General features: G+C 48.2%; 1 pseudogene across 1 annotated transcript in view; it reads right to left on the reverse strand.

The window, feature by feature from the left end:
• LOC147112771 (amine sulfotransferase-like) overlaps window positions 1–26,499 on the reverse strand; it is a 43,013-nt pseudogene extending 16,514 nt beyond the window's left edge. Inside the window, exons 1-5 of the transcript XR_015079643.1 lie at window positions 26,362–26,499; window positions 13,499–13,701; window positions 10,130–10,248; window positions 8,475–8,569; window positions 7,793–7,943 (exon numbers count right to left, since the gene is read on the reverse strand). The product of XR_015079643.1 is annotated as an amine sulfotransferase-like (transcript). The remainder of the gene's footprint in view (window positions 1–7,792; window positions 7,944–8,474; window positions 8,570–10,129; window positions 10,249–13,498; window positions 13,702–26,361) is intronic.
• Window positions 26,500–26,825: the final 326 nt, after the last annotated feature.

The raw sequence follows: 26,825 nt of genomic DNA on the forward strand, positions 1-26,825 counted from the left end.
GGGACATTTTGTGTCACCATGACTGAACAGAAATATGAATATCAAGATCTGATTTGTCCCATTCCCCAACCAAACTTTTGTTTTGACCCAAAGATATTTACACAGATAGGACATCAATATATACGCCCACCTAGACCACAGGAAACGAAAACATGGTCACTTGATAGTATGGTACTTAATAAAGAGGTTGAAGCTTATGTTATACCAGAGCCCAAGGCAATTCCTAAGTTAGAGGAAGAGGAGGCTTGGAAGAAATTACGGCGGGAAACGAAGGAAATTTTAAAATATTATCATAAAATAGAGGAAGACTTAAAGAAACAACAAAAAGACATTGGTACAACGTTAGCGGAAACTCCTTGGTACAATAAGATCTGGAATTGGGGGCTAAATGTCGATATACACCCCTGGATCAGAATCATGTCACACGTGCTGGGAGTTGTGCAAGGCACCATATTAGTGATCCTTTTGTTCTTACTTTGTGGATATTGCCGATGGCAAAAGAACCGCAACCTAGCACAGGCCATAACCAAACGAATAACAAAGGAAGAAGAGAAAGAAACACTGTTGCTAACCACCAACAAACAAGGGGTAGGGCGTGAGGAGAATTATTATGAAGATTGTGTTTAGGATTGCAGAAGTATGAGCACTAGACACTCTGGCCTGGTACCACTAGGGCGACGGTCCTCATAGCAAACAATCTTAAACTGCAGCATTGGCCGTATTGGGTCAAAATGACCAATGGGCCATAAGGGGGGACTGAAGTAGCCAAATTACTATTATACCTTAGTTTGTTAGCCATAGGCGTAATTAGTTTTAATATTAGAATATGTATAATGCAGCACCAATGTACAAGGTGGAGATAATGGGTTAATCCCTACCCTGAGTTAAACGATAGAGAGGTCTGTATTTCTTTATTCAGCTAAAGGTTTAAACGTGATTAAATGACTTCAAGGCTGAAAGATTAGACTGCAGAGGGAAGATGAGGGAGGAGTTGGGTATTCAGGCGAGCAAGCACATATGCAGATAGCGCCACTTAAAACTGGCTGATAGTAAATCACACAATAGGGTTCCAGTCTTCAAAGTCTAATTGGGATATGCTTGCTTTGCAGAGAGTCACCCGAGACAAGGCCGAATGTATGGGCCTCGCACCCTTAACTAAGTCTGCTATCTTAAGAAAACATTCAACAAGCGAAACCACCTGGCTATGGGCAAATGGCTGGCTGTAAAGTAATAAAATGAGGCCCATGGTCAGGAGGTGACAGAATTAACTGATAACAGAAATGTGGGAATGTGAGCGCAGGAAGATGAAATGTTACGGTTTATAATTGCCATTTGGCTATAACTCTGTATATGCTGATAAGCTTTATCCCCGCCCCTAGGGAGGGGAGTTTGATTTTTGGTATAACTGTGATTGTTGCTAGGGAATCGGTGGAGTCGGATCTGAGGAGAAACTCAGAAGGTTCTCCCCAGTACTGTGATTAAAGACCGTTTTGAACCATCCTTCACTCGAAGTCTGTCATCTGTACCAAAGATAAGCACCGACTTTGTATATCACTTAGTCCGCTCTGAGGGGGAAAGGGTTAAGTGTCGACCTGACAACACCAGGTCCACTTTTCGGGTTACAACACTGTCCGTTTGAACTGTCTGTCTTTACTGAACAAGCAGGCCTCAATTATACTGTGTTGAGGCCTGGCTTACCTGACTGCCAAATCTCCTCTGGTCCATTGTTAATTTTGGCGTGCTCGTTAATTTTAATAGGTTTTAAATTCTCATTGAGTTTCGGGGCTGGTCCCATCTATTTTTATTTGGCTTTTAACTAGTTTCGGGATTGCTTCAAAAATCAGTTTAAGTGTGCAAAGTGGTTTTGGAAATCTTTCTGAGTGGTTTAAACTGTTGTTTGATTGTCTTCTCCTGCTGGGGCCAGGGTCTCTTTTGTTGACTAGTGGCATGTATTGTATTATTCATGTTCTTGATGGCCCTGTAGGTTTTTGGTGGGAACTGTCCTCCCGTGGGCCTATTGGCCTAGAAATTGGGTTTTGGCTTAGCCAGGGCTTTAGCGCCGGAAATTAGTGCCGGCGCTAAGTCCCCTGCGTGCGCCAAAAATTCAGTGGCGCCGCGCCCAAACGGCTGCCGGCGCTACTGAAGGGTCTTAGCGCCTGGAAAAGGGCGCTAACTGCCGTTTCGCGCCGCAATTCCGGCGCTGCGGCACCCGATGCGGTGCGGCAGGCTGGGGAAGTGCAGGCCTCCTCCTTCCGTTAAGGAGGAGCTGCCTGCACCCGGCCGCGGCCCGCGCAAATCTGCTTAAAAATGAGCCCGGCACCTCGGACAAGTGCCGGGCTTGCATCTGTTCCGGGGGGGGGGGAGAGAAGTCCGGGGAGGGAGCTGCGGGCAGGCGGCCGGCGGGAAAGCGGCCGGCCGCCGCGGGGCCTTTAATGCGCCGGCGCTAACTGCAGTAAGGCACCTCTGACAAAACGCTGGTTGCGGCTGCCACGGGCGAGGCAGCCGCAACTCAATTTCGGAGTTCGGGCGGGTTACCACGGCAACCGGGACGCTGCGCACACCGATGACGTCATCGGTGCCGGCGCAGCGCTACCGGAGCAACGCCGATTTAGGGCCCCAGGGAATTTCACTACTGGCCATAACTCCGGCGCAAGGCCCTCTAGCGCCTCAAATGAGGCGCTAAGGCTACTGAATTTTCAGCCGATTGTCTTTATGTAGAATGGCTGGGATGGCCCAGAACATTCTCAGACAATCTGGCCTTTCCAATACTCAAACTATCTGTCCCACAGTGTCCAACCCATTCCCTTTGTTGCAGCTTTTCCACAGGCCTGAACATGCCTTTTAAACTAGCAGAAATCCTGGGGTTTTGATTTTAAGTCCCTTTTGGCCCAATATTATTTTGAACAGTCCATACGGCTGAAAATTCAGTAGCCTTAGCGCCTCATTTGAGGCGCTAGAGGGCCTTGCGCCGGAGTTATGGCCAGTAGTGAAATTCCCTGGGGCCCTAAATCGGCGTTGCTCCGGTAGCGCTGCACCGGCACCGATGACGTCATCGGTGTGCGCAGCATCCCGGTTGCCGTGGTAACCCGCCCGAACTCCGAAATTGAGTTGCGGCCGCCTCGCCCGTGGCAGCCGCAACCAGCGTTTTGTCAGAGGTGCCTTACTGCAGTTAGCGCCGGCTCATTAAAGGCCCCGCGGCGGCCGGCCGCTTTCCCGCCGGCCGCCTGCCCGCAGCTCCCTCCCCGGACTTCTCCCCCCCCCCCCCCCGGAACAGATGCAAGCCCGGCACTTGTCCGAGGTGCCGGGCTCATTTTTAAGCAGATTTGCGCGGGCCGCGGCCGGGTGCAGGCAGCTCCTCCTTAACGGAAGGAGGAGGCCTGCACTTCCCCAGCCTGCCGCACCGCATCGGGTGCCGCAGCGCCGGAATTGCAGCGCGAAACGGCAGTTAGCACCCTTTTCCAGGCGCTAAGACCCTTCAGTAGCGCCGGCAGCTGTTTGGGCGTGGCGCCACTGAATTTTTGGCGCACGCAGGGGACTTAGCGCCGGCACTAATTTCCAGCGCTAAAGCCCTGGCTAAGCCAAAACCCAATTTCTAGGCCAATGGCCTAGAAATTGGGTTTTGGCGCAGCCAGGGCTTTAGCGCCGGAAGTTAGTGCCGGCGCTAAGTCCCCCTGCGCGCGCCAAAAATTCAGTAGCGCCGCGCCCAAACGGCTGCCGGCGCTACTGGAGGGTTTCAGCGCCTTCCAATGGGCGCTACCTGCCCCATTGCGGCGCTGTTCCGGCGCTGCAGCGCCCGATGCGGTGCGGCAGGCTGGGGAAGTGCAGGCCTCCTCCTTCCGTTAAGGAGGAGCTGCCTGCACCCGACCGCTGGCCGTTGACGGCTGAATAAAAATGAACCCGGCACCTCGGAGAAGTGCCGGGCTCGCGGCCCACATGCATCTGTGCCGCGGGGGGGTCTTGGAGGAGTCCGGGGAGGGAGGTGCGGGCAGGCGGCCGCCGGGGAAGCGGCCGGCCGCCGCGCGACCTTAATGCGCCGGCGCTAACTTCAGCAAGGCACCTTTTACAGAACGTTGCTTGCGGCTGCCACGGGCGAGGCGGCCGCAACTCAATTTCGGAGTTCGGGCGGGTTACCACGGCAACCGGGACGCTGCGCACACCGATGACGTCATCGGTGCCGGCGCAGCGCTACCGGTGCAACGCCGCTTTAGGGCCCCACTCAATTTTTCAAATGGCCATAACTCTGGCGCTAGTCCCTCTAGCGCCTCAAAAGCGGCGCTAAGGCTAGTGAATTTCTAGGCCAATATCTCTTATTTTCTTACTTTGGGGGAATCTGTATAATTTTGCGAGCTTTACACTGGTGGGACCACACCTGGAGTACTGTGCACAGCTTTGGTCTCCTTATCTAAGGAAGGATATACTTGCCTTGGAGGCGGTGCAACAAAGGTTCACTAGATTGATTCCTGAGATGAGAGGGCTGTCCTATGATGAGAGATTGTGTAGAATGGGCCGATACTCTCTGGAGTTTAGAAGAATGAGAGGTGATCTCATTGAAACATACAAGACTCTGAAGGGGATTGACAGGGTAGATGCTGAAAGGTTTTTTCCCCTGGCTGAAGTGTCTAGAACTAGGGGGCATAGCCTCAGGATAAGGGGTAGGCCATTTAAGACTGAGATGAGGATGATTTTCTTCACTCAGAGGGTTGTGAATCTTTGGAATTTTCTGCCCCAGAGGGCTGTGAGTGCTGAATCGTTGATGATATTCAAGGCTGAGATAGATACATTTTTGGACTCTAGGGAAATCAAGGGATATGGAGATGGGGCGGGAAAGTGGAGTTGAGGTCGATGATCAGCCATGATCTTATTGAATGGGTAACTACAGGTCAGTTAGTTTACCATTTCTGGTAGGGGACATTTTGGTATCTTTAATTAAAGATGAAAGTACTAGGGGCTAGATTTTCAGTATAGACAGTTTTGGGGCGCTAACCTTAGCGCCCGCCCGAAGTTAGCGCCCGCCCCAAAGTAGCGCCCTGTTGCCGGAAATTCAGTGGCTTCGCCCTAAGAGGTTGGTGGAGCGCTAAAAGAGGCGTTCCACTAGTATCTTTAGGCGCTAAGCCGGCGGTGGAGAGCGCAACACCCGAGCTCGGGCGCAGCGCACGGCAGACACTCTGGTGCCAGTGCGCTCTTAAAGGGGAAGGGTGCATGTGGTTTTTTTCAAAGGGGAGGAGGAGGAGGAGGAGGAGGAGGAGGAGGAGGAGGAGGAGGAGGAGGAGGAGGAGGAGGAGGAGGAGGAGGAGGAGGAGGAGGAGGAGGAATAATGATGTGCCGGTAAATACACCGTTCACAACAACACATTGGAGACTTCCACACAACACATGCAGAGTGCCCTTTAATTTGCGCTCCCCAGAGTGAGTTGCGTTCCATTTTACAAACGCTCTGGACGCCAGCCGCACAATGGGGCGGTCCGACTGAAGTTTGCATTCGGGGCGGCCAAAGGGCGTTGCACGAGGATGTGACGTCATTTTCTGCGCGCGCATCCGGGCGGCCGCTAAACTTTGCGCCGGCGCTAACGGGCAACTTAATTTGGGGCGGGGCGCAAACTGCGCTGCGCCCAGGCGCTACACGCATAGCGCCCGAAAATCACTTCTCTTAAGGCGCTAACTGCTGGCGCAAGCAACTGAAAATCTAGCCCTAAATATCTAAATGAAAAGAAAATAATTAAAAGCATTCAACACAGATTTCAATGGGGAAGATTCTGCTTGACAAACCTAACAATTCTTTGAGGAGGTTGCAGATATGGTGGGAGAGAAAATGCAGTGGATGTGGTGTACACGGACCTTCAGAATCCTTTGACAAGATAGCACGCAGGAGACTATTGGAGAAGATTGAGAGCTATAGAATTATGGAGAGGGTAGCAAATTGGATTAAAACCTAGTTAAAAGGGAGGAAACTGACTAGGATTTCAGGACAGATCAAAAGTGGAACTGCTTTAGTTCACTGCGTAAATATCTCATTTGGATGTAGAACTAGAGGGAGCACCTTCCATATTTGCAGATGATACTAAAATAGGAGGCATAGTAAATAATTCTGAGGACCAAAGCAAGCTACAAGAAGACATTGACAAGCTGGTGGAATGAGTAAAAAAAATAAGTGCCAGATGGAATTCAATGTCAGTAAATATGAGATGGTACGTTTTGGTGAGAAACGAATAATTATTCTTTGAATGGTGGAAAGCTGGGTGACGTGGGCTTTAATCATACACTTTAAAGAGCAGAAGGCTTTGGGAGGTTCAGATTCGCAAAACATTAAAAGCAGCACCTCAAGTGTTTCAGGCCAGAAGAAAAAGCTAATGGAATGGGTTATATGGCAAGATGTATACAATGGCCCGGAATATGTGGTCAGCCAGGAAATAAAAAGCAGCTTTTATCATGCACTTTAACATTTTTTTACAGAGAGTGAAATAAAGATTGTGACATACACATGGGGTTAAGGTAGAAGCTGAAATATCATAAACAAACTTTTAAAAAATGTAAAAAATATTTTTATTATTTTTAAAATCTAGTCATTTTTATCATAATGGAGAAATTTGACATTCCACAAATATAAAATTAGTTTTTCAGGGCCAGAATTGTTGTTCAGCAGTTAATACGCCATTAATATCCCAGTTACACCACTTTCAACAAGGCTTAACTTTTCATGGGGTGTTTAACATCGATATTAGAGAGGAAAAGGTGACGATTTCGTCAGTTCAAGTGATTTCACTGATTGCCAGCTATGGGAAGTTCCACAGCGCAGCCTGTGTTGGAGCAGTGAATGACTGACAGCAGCTTCAGAATTTCTGTGTTTATCTGCACATGCACTAAATCCTGAAGTTACGGTAAGTTTCAGAGGGGTAATGATAGCGAACGCTGGCAGTTTTGATGTCATTACCACCGCAAAATCCGGGCCATTATAAAAGTTGAGATGTAATGGTGAATCTGTATAAAACCTTAATAAGATCACAGTGGGAGTCCTGTGCACAATTTTGAGCTCCACACTATAGGAAGGATGTTGAGCTAATGGAGAGCTCAGTGCAGATCCACTGGTATGAGGAAATACAAATATGAAGAAAGACTTGGAAAAATTGTGGTTATTTTCACTTAGATAAAGGAGAATAAAGAATAATTTAATAGAGCTGTTTAAAATTATGAAGAGATCGGACAAAGTAGATAGAAACGTGTATGAGACTGTTTTGTATGCAGGAGCATGTAGGGCTCTATAGGTACGTCAATGACACTTTAAGGAACCCTGTTATTTAATAAAAACCTAGAGCTCGCTCCTGTTTTTCTCTGATGTCCAGTGATTTACCTGCTTACACAGGTAAACAATGAATAATTCGTTTGCTTTATACAACTATGCACTGCAGACTGACTGATGTTACTGATACCCCATTGGCCCCATGGAAAGAGCCAGAGTCACAAAAGTTCAGGGTGGTAGTCACTTTTAGCACTTTTAACAGTGTCGTTCATGCCCTAGCGTTGGGCTGCAGGTTGTCCTCTATCCTGTACTCCACCACTACTTCCCTATACGGTCCAGAATTTCCAGGAAAGTTCCGCTGCAACTATGCCATAAGAGCAGCATTGCACTGGTTTTCCCTGAGGAATTTTGCACATAACTGATATATGCAGGTTTTATGCTGAAACATCGCTACATATGAATTTCCTCACTCGTTTACGCCGCTTCCAAGATCCTTCCGCCGAAACCTCTTGTTTACATAGCTCTGCATAAGTGCTACCCAGGAAATATTGGGCTGTACCCTCTGTAGGCATTGCTCCTAAGTAAGGTCCAGATAATTCTTTGTCGTTGACATATTCTGTTGGCAGGGTCACAGTGGACAGGGGCACTTGTCCTGCAATGAAGTACCATTTCCGTGGCATCCAAAAATACTTCATCCTCTCCCTCTTCCTCTAAGTAGCATACGTAAAAAAAAACATTATGCTAAGGGAATGATGTGAGCTGCCACCCCCCACCCTGAGTGTAATTTTCTGGGCGACGTTAAAGGGGTGGAAACCCAGTAGTCTGGGTTCTGGCTCATTTCTCGACCCCACCATCCAATTGAAATTAATCTGAAATTGTGCGAAAATAATTGCACAATTTCCAGCGCATTTGAATAGTGATTACCTGTTTCAGCCAACCAGGAGCATGGGTGAATCAAAAACGGACAGAGACCAGCTGCAAGGGATCTCCGCCCCTTTTTCCCTCTGCTCTCTGTGCTCGAAATAGACACACGTGGGACATAATGCTAAAGAAAATCAGTCGCCTTCTTCCCCAGGACTTTAAAAAAATGGGACTATCTCACTCAGTCTTTCCATTCTCATACAATCTTTAAACTTTTAAAACTCAATCTTGACAAAACCTAGTCACTACTTACTGCTTTACCTGAAATATGGGCTTAGCTTTTCTGGGTTCGTCAATAAAAAAAACATTAAACTGATTACCTTCTTCATTTACTCATAGGTCACAAATAGGATGTTGAATTCATCCCTGTGGGTGTACCAGTCATGGATGTGGTCAATCCAATAGCTGTAAATCACTGTTAGAGAAAACATTTGCATGATATCAAATGGCAAATGAAATTGAAAGTCATGGCCAGTTTTAGCAATGCAATAAGCATCAGACTTAAATTTCCTCTTTAGACATTTGCTGTGTGCAGTGTACTTGAGGTGCACTGCACCTGTAGAAGGAAAAGTTCCTACAATTCTTCTGTCCTGGGTTATTGGCATGGAGGGCAGCAGCCAGAAGGCCCTAGTGGGGGTGGGGAAGTGGAGGGAAGGCGGGTGAAGGAATGGGAGGGGTGCTGAATATCTTTGCAAACTTGAAGCCCATGTATGCTCTTCGATTTTTAAGCTGCACATAGAATCTCCACAGACCCTTTGGTCCTGCTAAGGTCCTGGCACAAGCCATGTACTCTGTATAGTAAAGAATGATCTGATATCAAATGCGTAGAGAGCCAATCATGCATCATTTCTGGTTGACCTGAATTTAGTAATATGCAAGCCACCCAATCTTCAGAGATTGTATATAAAGAATTTTAAAATTCTCATCCTTGTTTTCAAATCCCTCCATGGTCTTGTTCCTCCGAATCTCTGTAACCTCCTCCAGCCCTACAACCCTCTAAGATCTCTGCACTCCTCCAATTTTGGCCTCTTGCGCATCCCTGATTTTAATTGCTCCACCATTGGCAGCCGTACCTTCAGCTGCCTAGGCCCTAAACTCTGGAATTCCCTCGCAAAACCTCTCCGCCACGCTCTCCTCCTTTAAGATGCTCCTGAAGACTTACCTCTTTGATCAAGCTTTTGGCCACCTGTCCTAATATCTCCTTGTGTGGATCAGTGTCAAACGTTGTTTGATAATCGCTCCTGTGAAATGCCTTGGAACATTTTACTATGCTAAAGGCGCTATATAAATGCAAGTTGTTGTTGTTATAATCAAAGTTAAACACCTGTAGAAACCTGAAGTAAAGCCATTGACCTCTGTGATAAACCATGTAGTAATACAAATAACAAAGCTGACAATTGTGACTGAAATTAGACAAGTTGCTGTCTAAGAGTACTATAATCTTTAGCAGTGAAGGGTCAGTAATTCTCTAATCTGATGATCAGTCCAGAAGCCTGACCACAGATCACCTAGAAGTTGAATGTGATCAGAAGATATGGGGACAACTGGCAGGAGGTACACAAAAGAATGCATGAAAAAGTTCAAGCCGAGCAAAGGACTACATTCACCTGCCAAAGAAGAGGACTGACAGGACAGGAAACCAACAACTGAAGGAGCTCATACCCTCAGTGATGAAAATGGCTGAATTGTTCAACCTTGAAAGCGTAAAGGATGTGGGGCACTCCCTCTGAATGCTAGTAAGTTGCTTCCAAATTATTTTCACTACTCTAACAATTTGGCACTGATGGGCAATAAAAGAGGCACTCATCAGATCACGGACTAAGGAAGTAAGAGAGAGGTACGCGCAATGTGAATCACAGGGATCCACGATCGGTTCATAGGACGGAAAGTCTATTGTCAAAGTGAGCTGAAACATGATGAAAACAAAGAAATGGCAAGGATTAAAATACATGATTGGTAAATGCTAAATATTTACCTTTGCCATCTATGAATTTCTCAAGTAAGTCTTCAAAACTCGATGGTGCATCCAAGACGGTGATATAATTTTGAAAGTGATACAGCAACATCCTTTGGATTTCGAGCAACATAAATAACCTGCATGTAAAATATCAGATCAGTTGAATGTGTAATCGTAAAAATATAAGAATTTGTATTGAGTACATTTGTATTCTATTATTAGAAGCTCTTGATTACATGTAACTGTTTACACTTATTTCATAGCTTTGTTATATTTGAAATTATACAATGAAATAGTAAAGCTGTCAAAACAAATTTCCTATTAATTTGTTGCTTTTAACTGTTAGCAGTCCTGTTAATTGGAATTAGCAGCATGAAATTACCTGTCTAAGGGGAGTACTTTGAACAAAGGTACTTCCCCTCAATTTTCCCCTCAATTGGACGAGGAAGACAACCCCCATCCACAGCAGCAAGGTCGTGCTGTTGTGGGATCTGCAGATGCACAAGAGAGAGATACAAAAGAGAGATGTCCACAACAGAGACATACACAACACAGATCTGCACAACACAGATCTGGAGAACAGAGTGGAGAACAGCAGAGAGGAGAGCAACAGAGAGGCCAAGGTCACAGGAGGCACTACCCATGTGAGAGAGTGTATGGACAGAGGCGCAGCTTCCTTGACCTATCTGAAGAGCAGTGCTTCTGCAGGCGCAAATTGATATGGCAGGTGGTCGCAGACATCTGCAGCCTCTTTCAAGAAGTGCTGATCCCTGCTTGACCTGGTGACCACGCATTGCCCGTCATTGTCAAAGTCACCACCGTCCTCAATTTCTTTGCGCCTGGCTCCTTCCAGTGCGCCACCAGAGCCATCTCGAGAGTCTCACAGTCGGCTGCACATAAATGTATACAGGTCATGGATGGGTTGTTTGCCTAGGCATCAACTTAGGTTAACGTCCCCTGGAATGTCAATAGCCAGAATGAACAGGCTGTCGGATTTGCTTCTCTGGCTGGCTTCCCATATGGCAATCTGAGGACCACCAGCTGAACCAGGAATTTTTATCAACTGCAAGGGATTTCATTCCATCAATGTATAGCTGGGGTAAAATCACAAGGTGAGGTTCATGTAGGTGTGCGCCAGTAGCCCTGGGAGCTGTCATGATGCTTTTATACTGCGGCCATCCAACATTCCAGATTGAGGAGGTGAGGAAATGCATAGAAAGTGAAGGATGGATGCTGCTGAAACTTAAGTGGGTGTGAGGAGTGATGTGATGGAATACGCTTGGCAAGACAGATTGAGGAAGGGGTAAGGTCTTGTATACCACAAAATGTAGGTGAATCTGCAACTGCACTCACTTCTCCTGACCTGGTTAGGTCATTAAACCGCTTCTTCCATTGCATCCAAGACCGGGGCACAATGGTCCTGTTGCTCACCTCCTCAGCCACTTCCAACCATGCCTTCTTGGTGAGAGAAGCAGGGTTCTTCCTTCCATTGCTGGGAAAATTATCTCCCGCCTGCTTCTGACTGCACCCAGCAGTAATTCAAGGGAAGCATCATTAAATCTGGGTGCTGGCCTTGCTCATCCTGTATTCAGATTCACTAACTCTCACCGTCTCTTTCCAAAATCTCTTAGCTTCTCCAAGGGCCTTTCTGAATTGGCCCTTTAAATTGTCAAGTTGAGATCACGTCATGTGGGTGCACATCATGCCTGCTGTCGCAGCTTGGAGGTGCGAAACCTAAAAGGAAAAATTTAATTAGGCAATGAAGTTGAAATCGGACATTCCAACCTGATAACTTTTCTTCCGGGTTTCGTGCACGCAATTTCCCCCCTCCCCCACAGGCTCGGAACCCGTCTTTGCGTTAATATTGGGGCCATTGTCCCTAATTCTGAAAGGAACAGTCGTGAAAAGAAATTACCAAGTGAGTACTTCCTTATCAACCCTGCCCCTGCAGAAATGTTATGACATGATTTATAAGCAGCTTAGGAGACTTACAGCACTGCTCCATCACTTTGAAATTTCTTCTCTAAGTAAAGTTTTTTTAAAGCCTTAACTGCTGAAAATCTGTTAAGTGCACAGTATACATTCATGTGTAGCACACTTTAAGACAGTAATAGATCTGGGCAATGCTCATTTGACATTGAAAAACCAATAATTTCTGATATAGTGTCAGCTGTGGCTCAGTGGGTAGCACACTCGCCTTACATTACAACAATAACTCCACTTCAAAAATACTTCATTGGCTGTAAAGCGCTTTGAGACATCCGGTGGTTGTGAAAGGCGCTATATAAATGCAAGACTTTCTTTTTTCTTTTATAGTATGCAATCCCTAATGATGCCATTACTATGATTTGATTTCGTAGTTCATAGAATTGACATCATAATGAATGACAGCTGGGCCACTGAGAAAGGTTAAAATAAAAAGCTGAATATTGATTTCACAGCACAGTCCATGTATCAGCTTAGTTCCCATTTCAATTAATTTTAAATTTACATTTATATAATTTTAATTACTTACCTAATGTATCGGGGTACATTTTACAAAATAGTGCTACTGGCACATGCTTTATGCAACTATGGGAATTCACGGTGGATGTCAGCATGCTACATGCAATATTTCACCCATTAACTTAAGTTCTCTGCCGGGAGTGCTGATTCAGAACACATTTGGGCGGATCTTGATTTTGTGGAATAGTGTAAAACGGGTGATAGCGAGTTGGCAACCCGTTATACATCTCTCGATTTTACTTCTATTGACTTGAATTAAAATTAAAATGGGGAAAGATGTAAAACGTGCTGCTGCCTCGCTATCCCCCCATTTTACACTATCCCACAAAGTCAAGATCTATCCCATAGAGGGTAATTTTCTGAGTATGTGATGGTGGCAGGGAGCCTCGGAAAATTACCTCCATAACAAGTTGTGGAATATGATCTTTATCCTACTTGTAACACTGACTGTAACTCACTTGTGATTTTGGTACTCATTCATTATCAGTTCAAACCACTTATCACAGAATCACAGAATCACAGAAACCCCACAGTGCAGATAGAGGCCATTTCGGCCCATCGAGCCTGCACCGACACATATCCCACCCGATCCCCGTAACCCCTACACCAACACATATCCCACCCTATCCCCGTAACCCCACGTATTTAATCCCCCTAACACTAAGGGTGTATAAATCATAATCAACAGCTCCTCATCACATATCTTTATATTGTAACCGCCTCAATCTATTAGTAGCCATCCAGCCACATGCTCAAGCAGAAAATAGCACCCCAGAATATACAGAGGAAACACCCACGAATAATGTAAAAGGATACAGAAAAAAAGAAAAAATAAGAACAAGAGAGCAAAGAAAAATTTAAAGCAATAAGAGATGTCCTTACTTTTCCATTTTCTTTTTTCAAACCCTTTGGAATTAAATGGTAGGGCAAATGTGTGACACACAAGCGAGGTTTTGGGCGTTCTGGAAAATTTAAGAATGGAACCTCAAGCCAAGGAACACGTTCTATTGTTGGTTTGCTTTCTACGGCAGCTGGGTCACCATCAGAATAAATTAAACTCAAAATCTGTTGCATCCATACAGTACCTGGTGTGTGATAGAAATATGAAAAGATTGTAAAAAAGATGGCTGCAGAACAGATCCTAGAATTACAACCTTCAACATATTACATTAAAGAAATTCAATGGCAGAATCATTAGTTGCTTTCAGCCCTCATCAAGTTTCCAGAAGTCATCTGAAAATCTGCGAAGTGAATATTTATGTAAACCAGTTTGTAATCCGTTTATTCCTCCAACAAAAAATAAATCTATGCTGCATTTTTCAAATTTTCAGTTGTGGACCTAAAACTTTTCGGTTAGTCAGTCTCAACCAATCAATACACAATGTAGGGTTTCAAATCACAACAGTTCCAAATAGGTTCACTCAGTTCTCCATTAACCAAAGTTAACATTTTAATCTCTTCTTCTAATGTTGTAGCCATCATGTTAGTCTCCCTGGTAAATACTGAGGCAATGTCATTATTTAATATTTCTGCTATTTCGCTGTCATTACCTGTGATTTTATCATGTGTATCCCTTAATGGCCCTATCCCTATCCTGATTTTCTTTTGCTATTTATGTGTCTGTAGAATATTTACTTTTATATTCCTTGATAATTTAATTTTGTAGTTTCTCTTTGCCTTCCCAATTGTTTTTGTGAATTCTTTCCCAAGCTTTTTGTATTCCTTTTTGTCATCCTTTCCTTTGTCGTCTATGTACTTAATGTATGCCATTTTCTTTAGTTTCAATTTTGCCCTTATTTCTTTATTCATCCATGGTGTGTCATTACTGGTTAGTTTGTTCTTGCTTTTTAGTAGGATATATTTCTCCTGGACTCTATTGATCACCATTTTAAATGTTTCCCAATGCTGTTCTATTTCATTGTTTGTCAGTAAATTTTTCCAGTTTATTTTCCCTAGTTCCATTCTCAGCCCATTAAAATCAACTTTTTTCCCAATTTATTACTATTGGTCTTTGCCTTACTTATGTCCTTCTCAATCCTTATCTTAAACCTTATTATGTTGTGATTGCTATTGCCTAGATATTCCCCTATGCTTACTTCCCTTATTTGTTCTGGTTCATTTCCCATCACTAGATCCAGTAGTGCTCCCTCTCTGTTGCGCCTTTTACATACTGGGTAAGAAAGAAGTTGTGAACACATTATAAAAACTCTATTCCCTGTATCCCTTTTGCTACCTCTTCTTGCCAGTTTATTTGGGGGTAGTTGAAGTCTCCCATGAATATTATTCTATGTCCTTTACTCATTTCACATATTTGGTTACATATTTCTTCCTCCACCTCCTTTCCACTATTAGGTGATCTGTAGTATTGTTAGCATGATCGATCCCTTCTCCTCTCTTATTTCAATCCATATGGATTCTGTTTCTAACCTTTTGTTAGTTATGTCCCTTTTTTCTACTGCCCTTATGTTATCTCTCATTAGTACCGCTACCCCAACCCTTTTTACTGTCCCTGTCCTTTCAGATTATGTTATATAACATGCAATATTTAGTTGTTAATCCTGTTCTTTATGTAGCCATGTTTCACGTTATTCCTCCTAATCTGGTTCTTCACTACGAATTATCACCTCCAGTTCCCCCGTTTTATTTTGGATGCTGTGTACATTGCTGTACAAGCAGTTTAATTCATCTTTAATAGTTGTTCCTTTTACTTTATTGTTAACAGTCCCTTTATACTTCTGTTTTAAAACTGTATGGGCTAGATTTTCAGTATAGGCAGTTTTGGGGCGCTAGCTTTAGCGCCCGCCCGAAGTTAGCGCCCGCCCCAAAGTAGCGCCCCGTTGCCGGGAATTCAGTGGCTTCGCCCTAAGAGGTTGGTGGAGCGCTAAAAGAGGCGTTCCACTACTCTCTTTAGGCGCTAAGCCGGCGGTCCAGAGGGATAGCGCCCAGGCGGGGCGCAGCACGGGTGCGGTCATTTTTGCACTGACAGCAGACCCCGTGGTGCCGACCAGCTCTTAAAGGGGGAAGGGACAAATTGGTCTGCTGCCACGCCCTGCACACTGCAGCCTTGCAAAGAGGCCTCAACACTACTGCTCAGCCCCAGGGAGTCATGGCAACGCCAGAGAAGGCCCGTCAGCGTGCCCTGCGCTTCTCAGAGGGTGATCTGGACATAATGGTCACAGCTCTGGAGGTGAGGCGCAAGATCTTGTTTCCAGAGAGTGGGAGGAATCCAACCCACCACGACTACACCAAAGCCTGGAAGCAGATCGCCCAGAGGGTGACGTTCACCGGCGAGGCCCCCAGGACCCACAAACAATGCCGTAAGAAATACAACGATCTGACCAGGATTGTGAGGGTGAGTAGCCTTTCCAGTCTCCTCCTCATTCTTGCATGTACACCTGACATGATGGGCAAAGGGACCTGAAAGTCCTTTTGGCCAGCCCTCAGCCAGCAGCATTGGGACAGTCATGAGCATCAAATGGCCATTCGGCACTCTACACTTTGGCCAAGCTATTCCACCATGGGAGGCAGTGGACAGTACATCAGGGCTTCACTCTGTCCAAGCTATTCCACCATGGGAGGCAGTGCACACTACATCAGGGCTTCACTCTGTCCAAGCTATTCCACCATGGGAGGCAGTGCACACTACATCAGGGCTTCACTCTGTCCAAGCTATTCCACCATGGGAGGCAGTGCACACTACATCAGGGCTTCACTCTGTCCAAGCTATTCCACCATGGGAGGCAGTGCACACTACATCAGGGCTTCACTGCGCACTTACAGCCCGTCCTTTCTCTTGCAGGCTAAAGTAGCGTTTAATCGCCAGGCCCGTGCCAGGGGTGGCCGCGCCAAGCTGCAGAAGCTCACTCGGCTGGAGGAGCGCGTGTGTGTGCTCATGGGAGCCCGTGTGATTGTCCCCACAGCGTGCGGTGTATCCGACCCTCCACTGCCCGGCAATGGTAAGGACCTCGCCTTTTGGCCCTCTCGCGTCGCACTGGCCCATCCGAGCTACCTCCTTTGCCACTGTCCCACCAATGCGCTGAATCCCACCAGTCCTAACTCCCTCGCTGATGCCGTCTCCTCACTCTGAAGCTACTCTTGTGCATTCCTGCTTTCAGCTGGTGACGACCAGGACCCTGAGGCTGCCAGTGACAGCACCTCCAACCAGGAGGAGGAGGAGGAGCAAGCCGGACCTTCGGGGGAACAGTCACATCCCGCAGGAGAGGAGGAAATGCTTGACACCTCCTCACTGGACGAGTGCCTGGAGGAACTGTCGCAGGGCAATGCAGCTTCTGGGACCAGTGGCGTCCAGCCACCCAGCAGCCGTGCGCGTGGCCCGCGGCCTTCCCCCCAAAGGGGGGAAGGATCAGAGGGGAGTGCTGCTGCTCGGCACACTCGCCGTCACCAACGCGGCAAGGGTCCCCTAGTTCGGCCCCCTCCTCCCCAGCGGGAGAGTCGCGACTCCAGTCCGGACACCTTCACTTCGGAGGAGGTGCGGAAGCTCGATCAGATGGCCGACGACTCGGACCGGCACCACACGGAGCTCATGAGCGTGGTGGGGTGCATGCCTGAGGCCATCGAGTCGCTGGCGACCAGTGTGCGCGAGTTCGGGGCAGCAACTGCCGCGACTGGCCGCATGCTAACTGATGCCGTCAAGACCCTGGCGGATGTGATGTGCGCGCACACCAGGACCACAGGGCCACTCACTGCTGCCACATGCGCTGTCTCAGGCAGGCATCGCCAGGGCAGGCGCCGCGCTGGACCATCCCAGCAAGCCGGCCGTCGGCTGATTGCTGCGGATCCTGCAGTACGGGCCCGGCCGAGTGCCACCGCGCCACAGCACCAGCCAGCGCATCCCAGACGCCAGCTGGCCCACATTGCGCCATCCGTCGCCGCCATTCCCCCTCTGGGGCGTCGACGGCAAGCGGCTGCAGCTGATGGTGGCCAGGCTCAGGTGCGCCACTCAGCAGACGGCCCCTCGAGGCCCAAACGCCGTGTAGGCCGCCCCCCAGCGGCATCTGGCGGAAGGGCATCTGAGCCTCAGGCGCCTTCCCCCAGCCTCGCAGCAGCCACTGGGCAGAGCTTGCGAAGGAGCAGCAGGCAGGGCAGGGGAGGCAAAATGCTGGCCAAGGTCTCGCCCTCGCGGGCCACTCAGTAGAGGGTGTGGCCAGCTTTCCTTTAATATGGCGGTGGCCATCTTTATTTTGCCCATGGTTGTGCTTTTGGAGGGCTTTTATTTTGCGTTAGGCCGACGTTGAGGCCCGGTTTCAATAAAGGTGGAGTGGCTCCTCCCCAGTTTGTGGGAGTGAGTCGTTTGTTGGGCTTTTTGTGGGGCCCGTTTATTGTTTTTGGGGATTCATGTGGGAAGGGCTTTTCATTTTTGTGTAATAAAAAATTATCTTTATTCATGCAGTCTCCATGGTTGTTCTTCTTAGTGTTTGTTGGCTTCGCCGGCTGAGGGCTTGCGGAGCGGCTGCATTCATCTTCCCTCATGGCCCCTGGCCATTCCCTGACAGGGGGCTTAGAAGTACCGTGTAATAAGGTGGCGTCGTGCGGCCCTTGGCCCTGGTCGCTCCCTCCTGGGAACGTACTCCTGCTCCTCCTCCTCCTCCTCCTCCTCCTCCTCATGCTCCTCCTGCTCCTCCTCCTGAGGTGCTGGTCCAACGTCAGGTGGCAGTGCCTGAGTCCTGCGGATAGCCAGGTTGTGTAGCATGCAGCAAACCACCACAAATTGGGAGACCCGGTCCGGCGAATACTGGAGAGCTCCTCCGGAGCGATCAAGGCAGCGGAACCGCTGCTTGAGGACCCCAATAGTTAGCTCGATGATGTTGCGGGTGGTTTGATGGCTCTCGTTGTAGGCCTCTTCAGCAGCAGTCCTGGGCGCGCGGAGCGGGGTCATGAGCCAGGTGCACAAAGGATAGCCTTTGTCCCCGAGTAGCCATCCTCTTGGGGGAGGCTGTGCCTGGAACATGTCATGCACAGTACTCTGCCGCAGGATAAAGGCATCGTGGCTGCTGCCTGGGAAGCTGGCATTGACTGCCATGATGCGCTGCTTGTGGTCACAGACCAGCTGCACATTCAGAGAATGGTAGCCCTTCCTGTTGCGATACTGCTCGCCATGCTCCAGAGGGGCCCGCAAAGCCACATGCGTACAGTCAATGGCGCCCTGCACCAAGGGGAATTCCCCGAGTCTGGAAAATCCCAATGCGCGCTGATGCTGGCTCTCCAGGGCCATGGGGAAGGAGATGAATTGGCTTCTCCTTCTGAACAGTGCTTCGGTCACCTGGCGGATGCAGCGATGCGCGCCGTACTGGGAGATGTTTGCTATGTCCCCAGCAGCGTATTGGAAGGAGCCGGTGGCATAGAAGTTCAATGCCACTGTCACCTTCACTTCCACCGACAGAGACGTCCTGCACCTGAGCTTTGGCCGCAGATCTCGGCGAAGCAGGTGGCAGATCTCTGCAATCACCCCCTTTCGGAATCGGAGCCTTTTAACACATCGCGCGGCACTCATGTTTAGGTAGGAGCGCTGCTGGCGGTATAGCCTGACTGGGTAAGGCCTACGTGGCCGACGCCTGTAGCCCCCTCTGCCTCTAGCCAGGGCTGCCCCTCTCACAATGCGTCTGCGAGCCCTACGGACATGGAGCTGCAGCTCCGCGTTGGCACCCCATGCAACCCCCATCAAATCCTGGCAAACACTCTAATTTCCAAATGGCCACTTGCAGCGCTGTTGCCTGAGTCCAAAAATACCTGGCTCTTGCTGCTTGAAACCAGTTAGCTATCCTCCTTGTTGTGTCTCCAGAAATGCGTTGCACAAGACTGTTTTCTGAAAAAAGGATGGCCTTTATACTGGAGAGGACGTTCCCTTTAATTAGCGCCCCCCGGGGCCCGCGCTGGTTGTGTTGCGTTCCTTTTTCCAAACGTTCCGGCCGCCCGCCGCACAATGGGGCGGTCCGACTGAAGTTTGCAATCGGGGCGGCCAAAGGGCGTTGCACGAGGATGTGATGTCATTTTCTGCACGCGCATCCGGGCGGGCGCTAAACTTTGCGCCGGCGCTAACGGGCAACTTAATTTGGGGCGGAGCGCAAACTGCGCTGCGCCCGGGCGCTACACGCATAGCGCCCGGAAATCACTTCTCTTAAGGCGCTAACTGCTGGCGCAAGCTACTGAAAATCTAGCCCTATTTGTTCCCTGACTGTTTATGTTGCCCTTGTTCCTTACCTTGCTCTACCCTTTACTCTAATCTCCTATTTCTTTTATCTTCAGATTTATGTTATTTTCACCAGATCTGTTTCTCCATCTTACTAGTTTAAAGTCCTATTGACAGCCCTATTTATCCTTTCCACTAGGACACTGGCCCCACTTCAGTTCAGGTGGAGCCCGTCCCAGCGGTACAGCTCCTTCCTGTCCCACTACTGGTGCCAGTGCCCCATGAAATGGAACCTCTCCTTCCCACACCAGTCTTTCAGCCACGCATTCACCTTCCCGATCTGGTTATCCCTCTGTCAATTAGCACGTGGCTCGGGTAGTCTTCCCAAGATTACAACCTGTGGTCCTGTTTTTTAAATTTAGTTCCTAACTTCTGATATTCCCTTACTTCTGATATTCCCTTGGCAGGACCTCCTCCTTTTCTTCCCTATACCATTAGTCCTGACATGGACCATGACAACTCAAGTTTCTCTCCAGTTGCTCTGAGATATCCTTTACCTTTGTATCAGGTAGGCAACACACCCTCTGGACTCTCGGTCGCAACTGTAGAGGACGATATCTATCCTGCTAATTATTGAATCCTCTATGACTACAACCTTTCTATTCTGCTCTCCCACCACCACCACCTCCACCCCACTCACCCACCCCCTCCCCCACACCCCCTCCCCACCCCCAACACACCCTAGGACTGCCTCCTGCTCCATTGTGCCATGGTTAGCGTTCTGGCTGTCCATCCCGCAGCCTGCATCCTTATCCTCACAGGTAGCAAGTACATTGTACCTGTTGGACAAGACCAGTGTCTGCGGGACCTCCTTCTCTGTCTCCCCTTGGTTCTCCTTACCTTGCTGACTACCAGTCACACTCGCCCCTTTCTGCACCTGTGCTTTCCTCTGAAGTACTCTGGAGAAAACTATCCAAAAATTCCTCCCCTTCCCTTATGTGTCAGAGTGGCTCTAACTCGCACTGAAGCTCAAAGACTCTAAGCAGGAGTCTCTCAAGCCAGAGACATTTACTGCAGATGTGGCAATCCGGGACAGTCTTGCTGTCCACAAAATCCCACATACTGCAGTCCCGACACATAGCCATTTCTAGTTTTTTTAATTTATTCGTATTATTTTAGTTCTAAATATAATGCTTGAGGTCTAGATTATATTTAGATATTTGGATTTAGCTGGATTTCAGATTAATTTGTAGCTAATTAGCCTTGTGTTTTGCTTATTAACTCTTTGTTTTATTATTTCCTTAACTCCTATTTATTATTTACATATATATCAGATTTGAATTTAGGAAATTCAGAAACCTAGGGAGAAAAATAAATCAGCCCAAATTCTCACTCTTGATTAGTTACCCAGTGATCCCTGGTGAAACACATGAAGAAGTGAAAACAGGATTAGGCTCAGCTCTGATCCTCCATAATGGAATAGTTTTCATTTTACTACTATCACACATGAAGACTGATGACTTAGAGTCATAGAGTCATAGAGTTTTACAGCACAGAAAGAGGCCCTTCGGCCCATCGTGTCTGCGCCGCCCATCCATCCCTGTCCAGTCTAATCCCATTTTCCAGCATTTGGTCCATAGCCTTGTATGCAATGGCATTTCAAGTGCTCATCCAAATGCTTCTTGAATGTTGTGAGGGTTCCTGCCTCCACCACCCTTTTAGGCATTGAGTTCCACATTCCAACCACCCTCTGGGTGAAAAAGTTCCTCCTCAAATCCCCTCTAAATCTCCTGCCCCTTACCCTGAATCTATGCCCCCTTGTTATTGACCCCCCCACTAAGGGGAAAAGTTCCTCTTTATCTACCCTATCTATGCCCCTCATTATTTTGTACACCTCAATCAGGTCCCCCCTCAGCCTTCTCTGCTCCAAGGAAAACAACTCCAGCCTGTCCAGCCTCTCTTCATAGCTGAGGCGCTCCATCCCAGGTAACATCCTGGTGAATCTTCTCTGCACCCTCTCCAAAGCAATCACATCCTTCCTATACTGAGGCGACCAGAACTGCACACAGTACTCCAGCTGTGGCCTCACCAGTGTTTTGTATAGCTCCATCATAACCTCCCTGCTCTTATATTCTATGCCTCGGCTAATGAAGGCAAGTATCCCATATGCCTTTTTAACCACCTTATCTACCTGCTCCGCTGCCTTCAGGGATCTATGTACATGTACACCAAGGTCCCTCTGACCCTCTGTACTTCCTAGGGTCCTACCACTCATTGTGTATTCCCTTGCCTTATTTGTCCGTCCAAAATGCATCACCTCGCACTTTTCAGGGTTAAATTCCATTTGCCACTTTTCCGCCCATCTGACCAACCCGTTTATATCGTCCTGTAGCCGGAGGCTTTCCTCCTCGCAATTTACCACCCCACCAATTTTCGTGTCATCTGCGAACTTACTGATCATACCTTTTACATTTTCATCCAAATCATTTATGTAGATCACAAACAATAAGGGACCCAGCACCGATCCCTGAGGTACCCCACTGGACACAGGCTTCCAGTCACAAAAGCAACCTTCGACCATCACCCTCTGCCTCCTGCCACTCAGCCAGTTTAGGATCCAACGCGCCAAGGCACCCTGGATCCCATGGGCTCTTACCTTCTTGACCAGTCTCCTATGCGGGACTTTGTCAAAAGCTTTACTGAAGTCCATGTACACCACATCCACAGCATTTCCCTCATCCACCCCACTAGTCACCCCCTCGAAAAATTCGATCAGATTTTTTAGACATGATTTACCCTTAACAAAGCCATGCTGACTATCCCCGATTAATCCTTGCCTCTCCAAGTGGAGATTAATTTTGTCCCTCAGAATTTTTTCCAATAATTTCCCCACCACAGATGTTAGACTCACTGGCCTGTAATTCCCTGGTTTATCCCTGCTACCCTTCTTGAATAATGGTACTACGTTAGCTGTTCTCCAGTCCTCTGGTACATCCCCTGTGGCCAGAGAGGTTCTGAAAATTAGTGTCAGAGCCCCTGCAATCTCCTCCCTTGCCTCCCACAGCAGCCTGGGATACATCTCGTCCGGGCCTGGGGATTTATCCACTTTTTGGCCCGCTAAAACCGCTAGCACCTCCTCCCTCTCGATGCTAATATGTTCAAGTATGTCACAGTCCCCTTGCCCGATTTCTATGTCTGCATCGTCTTTCTCCATAGTGAACACAGATGCAAAAAATTCATTTAAAACCCCGCCTACATCCTCTGGCTCTACACACAGATTGCCACTTTGGTCCCTAATGGGCCCTACCCTTTCCCTGGTTATCCTCTTGCCCTTAATATACTTATAAAACATCTTAGGATTTTCCTTTATTTTGCTCGCCAGTGTTATTTCATGGCCCCTCCTCGCCCTCCTAATTTCTTTTTTAAGTATGCCCCTGCACTTTTTATACTCCTCTAGGGCTTCTTCTGTCTTTAGTCTTTTGTAACTGCCAAAAGCCCCCCTCTTATTTCTAATGCATTTTTGTATATCCCTTGTCATCCAAGGTTCCCTTTGCTTGTTGGTCCCACCCTTGACCTTTACAGGAACATGTTGGCGTTGTACTCTCTCTATTTCCCTTCTGAAAGTCTCCCACTGTTTTGATGTGGATTTTCCTATAAGCAGCTGCTCCCAGTCCACTTTGGCCAGATCCTGCCTTATCATATTAAAATCGGCCTTCCCCCAATTTAGAACCCTTATTTCCGGGCCGTCTTTGTCTTTTTCCATGACCACCTTAAATCTCACCGAATTATGGTCACTGTCGCCAAAATGCTCTCCTACTGACACTTCCACCACTTGCCCGGCTACATTCCCCAGAATTAGGTCCAGTACCGCCCCCTCTCTTGTAGGACTTTCTACATGTTGGCTCAAAAAGCTCTCCTGGATGCACTTTAAGAATTCTGCACCCTCTAAGCCTTTCACACTCTGACTGTCCCAATTTATATTGGGGAAGTTGAAATCCCCCACTATTATTACCCTATTATTTTCGCACTTCTCGGAGATTTGCCTACATATCTGTTCCTCTATCTCCCCCTGACTGTTTGGGGGCCTATAGTACACTCCCAGCAAAGTGCTTGCCCCCTTTTTGTTTTTAAGTTCTACCCATATGGCCTCATTCGAGGAACCCGCTAATATATCATCCCTCCTTACAGCAGTAATTGACTCCTTAATTAATATTGCAACACCCCCTCCCCTTTTACACCCCCCTCTGTCTCGCCTGAAGATTCTATACCCCGGAATATTGAGCTGCCAGTCCTGACCCTCCCTCAACCATGTCTCCGTGATAGCAACAATATCGTACTCCCATGTGTTCAACAACAACTTCAGTTCATCCACCTTATTTGCAAGACTCCTTGCATTAAAATAAATGCCTTCCAGCCCTGCCATATTCTCTTTTGCCTTCACATATTTGCTCTGCCTTCCCAGCTGACTTGTTTTTCCCTCTGTATTTGGCCGTAAATCACCCCCTACTATAGCTCCACTCTGTACCCCAACCCCCTGCCAAGTTAGTTTAAACCCTCCCCAGCAGTGCTAGCAAACCTCCCTGCAAGGATATTGGTTCCCCCCTGGTTCAGGTGTAAACCGTCCGACTTGTACAAGTCCCACCTTTCCCAGAAGCAGACCCAGTGATCCAGGAAACTAAAGCCCTCCCCCTTGCACCATCCCTTTAGCCACGCATTCATCTGTTCTATCTTCCTATTCCTATACTTACTAGCACGTGGCACCGGGAGTAATCCAGAGATTACAACCTTTGAGGTCCTGCTCCTTAATCCTTCACCTAGCTCCCTAAATTCTTGCTGCAGGACCTCATCCCTCTTTTTACCTATGTCGTTGGTACCAATGTGGACCACGACCACTGGCTGTTCTCCCTCCCCCTCCAGAATGCCCTGCAGCCGCTCAGTGACATCCTTGACCCTGGCACCAGGGAGGCAACAAACCATCCTGGATTCACGTCTACGGCTACAGAAACGCCTATCTGTTCCCCTTACTATAGAATCCCCTACCACTATTGCTCTCCCACTCTTTTTCCCCCCTTCCTGGGCAGCAGGAGCACCCCCAGTGCCAGGAAGTTGGCCGCTGCTGCCTTCCCCTGGTGAGTCATCCCCCTCAACAGTATCCAAAGCGGTATACTTGTTTGAAAGGGGGATGTCCGCAGGGGTTCCCTGCACTACCTGCCTGCCTTTGTTGCTCCGCCTGATGGTCACCCCCTGTGCTGCCCTACCCTGAGGCGTGCACAACTCGCTAAACGTGTTATCCACGAGCCTTTCAGCATCGCGCATGCTCCAAAATTCATCCACCCGCAGCTCGAGCGCCGCAATGCGGTCTACAAGTAGCTGCAGCTGGATGCATTTCCTGCACACATGGTCATCAGGGACACTGGCAGCATCCCTGACTTCCCACATAGAGCAGGAGGAGCAGAGCACGGGTCTGAACTCTCCTGCCATGACTTACCCCTTTAATTTCTTTAAAAATTTATTCAATACCCCAGTTACAGGTATGCTCTAGGGCGCTTTATTTACCAACTATCCCCACTACACCACAGAAATTTAACACCACAGAATTCAAGCTTGTATTGAAAAAAGAGAAATACTCACCAACCAATCACCTACCTGCTCCCTGGTGACGTCACACACTGATTACTTTTTACCTCTCTCCCCGCTGCTGAGTTGGTAAGCCTCGCCTCTCTCCGGTTTTTATACCGGTCTCACCACACTGCTCCCGACTGGTCTCGGGCCTCGCTGGTCGCCGGGTTTTCTCCCGAGCTCCTCCTCGCTGCTCCCGCTGGTCCCGACTGGTCTCGGGCCTCGCCTCTCTCCGGTTTTTATACCGGTCTCACCACACTGCTCCCGACTGGTCTCGGGCCTCGCTGGTCGCCGGGTTTTCTCCCGAGCTCCTCCTCGCTGCTCCCGCTGGTCCCGACTGGTCTCGGGCCTCGCCTCTCTCCGGTTTTTATACCGGTCTCACCACACTGCTCCCGACTGGTCTCGGGCCTCGCTGGTCGCCGGGTTTTCTCCCGAGCTCCTCCTCGCTGCTCCCGCTGGTCCCGACTGGTCTCGGGCCTCGCCTCTCTCCGGTTTTTATACCGGTCTCACCACACTGCTCCCGACTGGTCTCGGGCCTCGCTGGTCGCCGGGTTTTCTCCCGAGCTCCTCCTCGCTGCTCCCGCTGGTCCCGACTGGTCTCGGGCCTCGCCTCTCTCCGGTTTTTATACCGGTCTCACCACACTGCTCCCGACTGGTCTTGGGCCTCGCTGGTCGCCGGGTTTTCTCCCGAGCTCCTCCTCGCTGCTCCCGCTGGTCCCGACTGGTCTCGGGCCTCGCCTCTCTCCGGTTTTTATACCGGTCTCACCACACTGCTCCCGACTGGTCTCGGGCCTCGCTGGTCGCCGGGTTTTCTCCCGAGCTCCTCCTCGCTGCTCCCGCTGGTCCCGACTTGAGCAAGATATTTGAGAGCTGCAGGCTTCCATTGAACTATCCAATTATAATCACTGTATTCTGAAGCACAGAGGACAAAAAGGTCAGACAATTGGGGGGGGGGGGGAATAATATAGTATTTTCTTACCAAATTTTGGATATGTGACTGCAATCACATCATTGTCCCTTATTTTCAAATGATCCATTTTTTCCAAATATTCTGTTGTGTGAATATTGGAGATAAAGTTACAGCCTTTGTACTGAAAAGTTCATAAGGCTTGGACATTGTTGCGATGTTCAGAAACTTAGAATAAAAATGCAAACATAAACTAATTCAACTGCTAAACTCAACCAATAACAACAGCAACTTGCATGTATATAACTCCTTTAACGTAGTAAAACATCCCAAGGCGCTTCACAGGAGTAATTATTAAACAAAATTTGACACTGAGCCACTTAAGGAGATATTAGGGCAGCTTGGTCAAAGAGGTAGGTTTTAAGGAACATCTTAAAGGAGGAGAGAGAGGTGGAGAGGTTTAGGGAGGGAATTCCAGAGCTTAGGGCCTTGGCAGCTTAAGGCATGGATGGAGCAAAGAAAATCGGGATGCACAA

The sequence above is a fragment of the Somniosus microcephalus genome, chromosome 9 (assembly GCF_052327205.1).
Source record: "Somniosus microcephalus isolate GS21.2 chromosome 9, FLI_Smic_1.0, whole genome shotgun sequence".
Taxonomy (NCBI): Eukaryota; Metazoa; Chordata; class Chondrichthyes; order Squaliformes; family Somniosidae; genus Somniosus; species Somniosus microcephalus.